At 37.0% G+C, this 6,575-nt stretch overlaps 1 long non-coding RNA gene across 1 annotated transcript; it reads right to left on the minus strand.

The window, feature by feature from the left end:
* Nucleotides 1–3,135: 3,135 nt before the first annotated feature.
* On the minus strand, nt 3,136–5,035 carry LOC145799049 (uncharacterized). The gene is made up of 2 exons (XR_014341045.1): nt 4,683–5,035; nt 3,136–3,374 (listed from the first exon to the last, which is right to left on the minus strand). It is a non-coding gene; the product is annotated as an uncharacterized LOC145799049 (long non-coding RNA).
* Nucleotides 5,036–6,575: the final 1,540 nt, after the last annotated feature.

A 6,575-nucleotide genomic window follows, 5' to 3' on the forward strand; every position in this document is an offset into this window, starting at 1 on the left:
ACGCGAGTGATAAATTGCACAAAACAGTGCGATGCGCAAAACAGCGCGACAAAATGCATGCTCAAGGCAAGTAAGGTGCACAAAATAGTGCAATGCGCAAAACAGCGTGACAAAATGCATGCTCAATGCAAGTAAGGTGCACAAAATAGTGCGATGCGCAAAATAGCGCGACAAAATGCAAAGGGTGACATATTCCAACCATGCTGGAATCATGAGAGGAGGAAAAACAAATCCTAAAACAACCAATCAGGAGCGTGCTCAACGCAGCTTGAGATAAATTCCAAACACGCTGAAATCGTGTGAGGAAAGGGACACTCAAATCACTCTGAAATCGTGAGAAGAGGTCCACAAACAACCGCCCAGGTGCGTGCATGACACAACCTGAGATAAATTCCAAACAAAATCTAATCACGCTGAAATCGTGAGAAGAGGTAAACAAATTCCAAAAACACTGAAATCGTGTAAGGAATGAACAAACTCTAACCATGCTAAAATCGTGAGAAGAGGTAAACAAATTCCAAACACGTTGAAATTGTGTGAGGAAGGAACAAACTCTAACCATGCTGAAATCGTGAGAAGAGGTAAACAAATTCCAAACACGCTGAAAACGCGTGAGGAAGGAAAAAACTCTAACCACGCTGAAATCGTAAGAAGTAGTAAACAGATTCCAAACACGCTGAAATCGTGTGAGGAAGGAACAAACTCTAACCATGCTGAAATCGTGAGAAGAGGTGAACAAATTCCAAACACGCTAAAATCATGTGAGGAAGGAACAAACTCTAACCATGCTGAAATCGTGAGAAGAGGTAAACAAATTCCAAATACGCTGAAATCGTGTGAGGAAAGAACAAACTCTAACCACGCTGAAATCGTGAGAAGAGGTACGAAAACAACCGCGTAGGTGTGTACACGATGTAACTTGAGATAAAACACGCCCAGGCTTGCGCATCACGCGTCCTGAGAAAGCCCCGGAGGACAACGATCCTAAACGCTGCGCAGCGTGAACGGATAAACGATACAAGATAACACAAGATGCAAATAAATGCAATAAGTGCGATGATATGATACATGTTACAACATGTTACAAGCAATGTAGGGCATGATGTTTAGGGAATGCAATAAACAAACAAAGCGGCACTTTAAAAAGCACCTCATAGGGTGAGTGGTGGTGAACCGCTCTACTCTGACGGGGATCTCCCCTTGTGTTCTTCGAACACTTACCTTCAACTCACAGTAGAAAGGTCCAGAAACGCTGACAAAGGGGTAACCTCTGCATGTAGAAGCCACGGATGCCGCTTTTCTTCCTGATCATATTCACAACTTTTCCTATTCTCCAACGGGGGTACAGACTAGGTTGGTTCAGTACCCAGAATTGAGGCGCATACCCGCTACCTCAACCTATGGGGCTGCCATACAGTTTTCAAGTCGGGGATACACCCCTGGGTATTTAAACCAGACTTTAGTCTCGAAAATCCCAAACCTTTGTGTTTTACGCAACAGCCATTCGAACTCTAGTTTCCACCGTCGCAATTGATCTCTTAGGAACTCATTGCAAACACAGGCAAGATGCCTCTGGCAGGGACTGGTACTCAGGAAGAGCATTTCTGATCGCCATTCTGGCTTTGAAGCAAGCTTGAACTTGTGCTTGAGGTAGAGGCACACTCATACTTCGGAGCATTGACAAGGCCTGAAGAGGTATATCCGGAACGCAATCTCAGAATTTTCTGAAATTGAAACAAACTCAGATGCTTCAATTTTCCCTTTTTTCTTTTGCTTTGCAGTCTGGAACCCAGAATAACTTCAAATAGGTCTTGGTTTTACTGTTCTCATATGACCTGGATTGAACCCTGCAGTTTTATGAAAGAACAAATCCTGTTTTGCACAAATGTAGAGAATGGCACAGCACTCTAAGCACAAAACGATTTATTTGAATTTTGAAATTGGGAAATGAGTTCTCGACTAGGTATTGAGCCCATGACTGAACACAGTGCGCCACAACTCAACAAAGGAAAACAAAAGGTAAACATCATAAACACATCGAGAAACACTTGAAATGACTCAAAGCAAACACTATAACAAGTTGGGCCTTGAATGACGAAATTTTTTTGTCTTCAAAGAGCTAATTTCGTCACTATAGATATTTGTGAGGAAATATTTTCGTCACCGGTTTCATCATTGAATGTTTGTCACTAAAAACCAACGTGACGAAAAATAATTTCGTCACCAATGAAATTACTTCAGCGACGAAATTTTTTGTCACTAATAAAACAACATTTTGTCACCAAAAATTCTCATTTTCGTCACCAAATAGTTTTTCAATACCATATTTATAACTTTAGTTGACGAATAAATTTGTCACGCATGTTGATCATTGATGAGGAAATAATTTCGTCACAATAAGATGTAAAGATGACGAAATTTTTCGTCTTCAAAAGTCATAATTTTGTCACCAATAAAACAACATTTTGTCGCCAAAAATTCTCATTTTCGTCACCAAATAGTTATTCAGTACCATATTTGTAACTTTAGTTGACGAATAAATTTGTCACGCATGTTGATCATAGATGAGGAAATAATTTCGTCACAATAAGATGTAAAGGTGACGAAATTTTTCGTCTTCAAAAGTCATAATTTTGTCACCAATAAAACAACATTTTGTCGCCAAAAATTCTCATTTTCGTCACCAAATAGTTATTCAGTACCATATTTATAATTTTAGTTGACGAATAAATTTGTCACGCATGTTGATCATTGATGAGGAAATAATTTCGTCACAATAAGATGTAAAGGTGACGAAATTTTTCATCTTCAAAAGTCATACATGGGTGACGAAATATATTTCGTCACAAATATATATATACGTGACGAAATTTTTAGTCACCAAATAATAAAATAAATAAAAACTTTCATATATAAACTGCAGTAAATTTTGTCACAAAAAAAGTTTATTGGTGACGAATAATCACTTTGTCATAATAACAAGTACAAATGACGAAACAAATTCATCACTAAACTTGTTCCATATTTTATATTCAATTTAAATTATTATTTCACAAATATCCCTGCTCATATCCCAATAGCCTTTTAATTGTACTAAGAAATCCACTAGGTATTATACATCACTCCACAAAAAAATTCACTAAACAATTTATTTTATAAATCAAAATATATCCATCAAACAACCTTAATAATAATCCATTAAGTATCACAAAAAAACCATCAAAGTAAATCCCAAAATAAACTAACGTGGAGTCCACCAAAAAAAATCAACACTCAATCTTAATTTGCAACTACAACTACGCATCAGTTTAGGAAAAAAATTCAACAGTTGATCTTCATTTGCAAGTATGCTTCCGAACGTCATCAAAACCAATCTACAAAAAAAATAAACAAGGAAAACATTAGCATAGAATGTATATATAAAAAGTTTATTATAATAGCAAAGTTTTATTATAAACTTAAAGCCAAATATCATAAACTTAACAAATATACAGAACTGTTCTCAAGATCACAAGCTTGAAGTTATCTGAATAGAAATTAACAGAGATTAACTAAAAAGATGAATACCATACTCATTCCCACCCATGGGCTTTGCAATGATCACCTTAACATGGCAATTCACTGTATCCCTAGAATTATGCTCGGATCAAAAACTGGCTGTGACCCACGGACAGCAGCCAAACCAGTTATAACACTACAACATCTCATGGTAAGAACCAAAGCATGCAGTCAATGAGAATGGGAAGGAACAAATATTGTGGCTACTGCACAAATGGGATTTAAAAAAATTTTGAAGAGAGAGAGAGAGAGCAACAACCTACAATGCAAAAAATGGAAAGCTGGACCATTAGCTTGGTGAGTTGTGACAGCAATGACCAAAATGGATGTAGATAATAAGCTTATTATTTTTAACATTAGCATTAAAAGGCCACGCACAAAACCTAAAAACAGTTCCCTTCTAAATTTAGAAAATAATGCACACTGCTATACGTATTATTTTGTTTTAACATTGATTGCTTCCTTTTTTTTTTTTTTTTTTTTTGATCAACAAAAACTTTATTAATGAAAGAATCTTACAAGAAGGAGAAAATACATCAATAAAGGGGACAAGAAAGGACAGGGGAGAGGGGGATGATGCACAACACCAAAACCAAACTGTTGGTGACGGACCAACAAGAACACAAAAAACACAACAGACAGCAGGATAAAACGCAGACAGCAAGCTACCCATCCCAGCAAAGGTATATAGAAAATATACATCACCAGGCCTACAATTAGATTCACATCCAAAACTGAAACAAAACTGAAGCAAAATTACCCAGACCAACTGCCCAGCAGATCTGTCCACTCACACAGCATAGAGATACAACCAGCAAAGCAGAATGATACCAACAGCAGAGCATACAGATACTTGTGACTTAGGCTATACAGATACCAACATCCACAGATAGAAACACACCTAACAGCAGGCTATTATCTGACTTAGTTTTGTCTCTACTTTGGTTCGTGTGTATTTTAACTAGAGTCTTGCTAAGTAAGAATTTTGATAATGAATCTATTTTCATTAAATACATCTTCAAACTTGTTAAATCTTAGTTAATAAGTAGTCAAACTATTGTACTTTAACTAGTATATACTAACCAACATGAGAAAAATAAAATGATAAAGCGAGCGAGACTTACCAAAAAGGCGATGTACGAGTTCATGGGATACCTCATCCTCTAAATTGTCCTTTGAAACCTTGCTTCTTAAGAAACTCCATGATGCTTGATGTGATCTCAAAATGCTCGTCAATCGACCCATTCATCTTCCCTATCTCTTTATTTTGTGCTTGAATTTCCTCTCTTTGTACTTGAATTTCATGTTTCTGTGCTGTAATTTCCTCTTTATGTGACTGAATTTCCTCTTTTTGTGACTGAATTTGCTCCTTTTGCTCTTGTATTTCCATCTCTAGACGCCTCACATAGTCACTGTCAGTCGAAGCACTGGTACTCCTGACAGAGAAGGAACGCCTCAACCTGAGTCCTTTAACATATCCCGACCTTGGCTTTAACACCTTCACAGATAGCTCCTCCGGAGTAATTGGAACCACATCAGGTCGGGAGCAATGTTCAGCTTGGATCTTTATCATATTAAACTGCCATTTAAAAAAAAATTAGAAAAATGAATAAAGATACAATTAAAATTGCAATCATCCTAATACAAAAGGTAAATATACATACATAATTCTCTTCGCACTCCGGAGAAATCCACTGCTTTGTGACATCATTAAAGTGTGTAGATTTGTTAACACATGGCAACTCTGGCAGTTGGCCCCCGTTTGCAATTGTCTGATTTTTTTTGTTCAACTAGTAAGTTAAATAAGAATGATGGTAGTAGAATCATCTTTAAAAAAAAAAACCGAAAAAAAAAATTAAAGAAGACCCACCACCTCGTGTACCCTAACTGGGAGAGATTTTGGCCCACACCTATGCTTCGTCTTCAATTGATTTCTATTGTCAATGTTAGCATTTGATTGCTTCTACAAGGAGCAAGTTCCAATAGAAAAATATATATATTAGGAAGACAAGGTAATTGCCAACAATAAATAAACATAAGAAAAGTTTACCAGCCAATTGGTATCATTCCACTTCTTGTCAATCAAGTTTTTCCATTTCTCGAGGTCGCATTCAGGCGGTGGGTGGCTTCTAGCATACTCCTCTCCCTTAGCACTTTTAAGGTTCAGGTATTTTTTTCGTAGTCTGTAGGTGTAGCTGCTCAAGCTCCGTCCACACTTTGTTGCCACCGCTTTGCTAACATTTGTGGAGTCACCTTCCATGTCAAATTGATCCTAGCAACAGCCACAAATCTTGTAAGTCATAATTAATTATATTACATTAATTCAATCAATTATGTAAAACTTTTACCGTTAGACGCTAAAACATAGGTGCCGTAACTTCTTCGTTGACATGTTTCCACCTGCGAATGCTAAAGTCTGGCAAGTGTGTTCGGACCTCAACACCAATTTTGGAGACTAATTGAGAGGCATGATCCCCCACTGGTGCACGATACTCCTGTGGTATAGGAACTTTGAGCTTTCCATCTCTTTGAACCATTGCTTGAACCTTCAACCCGCGTGTCAAGCCACGAGGGTGTCTAGTAGGCACTGTTTTAAAGACATAACATTGACTGGTTAGCAATTAATTAAAGCGAAATCATAAAAGCAATATAAGTAACTTTTTTTTTTTAGTAAGTCATAAAATAAAATGATGACATATAGAGATATACGAGGGGCATTCCCCAGGCCTTACAACACCAAACAAAAAAAATATTTAGAAATGTAAAAGAGAAACAAAACCAAACAGATAAACTAAACTAAATAAACTATGAAGAGAATCATCCTAAAATAAACCACACAAAAGAATGTTCATTTGCCACATGAGGAAAAAAGGGCTATGAACATTCAATAGACTAGCCAAAAACAATACAAAATAAACTTGCACAACCCTCGAGAGAAAAAGCAAGCAAAACTAGAAAATAAACCCAAGAAACCCTGAACAAACAGCACTAGCAGCAGCCACACAGGTACAGCTGTA

This window comes from Camellia sinensis, chromosome 9, assembly GCF_055761805.1.
Source record: "Camellia sinensis isolate YWXY chromosome 9, ASM5576180v1, whole genome shotgun sequence".
NCBI lineage: Eukaryota > Viridiplantae > Streptophyta > Magnoliopsida > Ericales > Theaceae > Camellia > Camellia sinensis.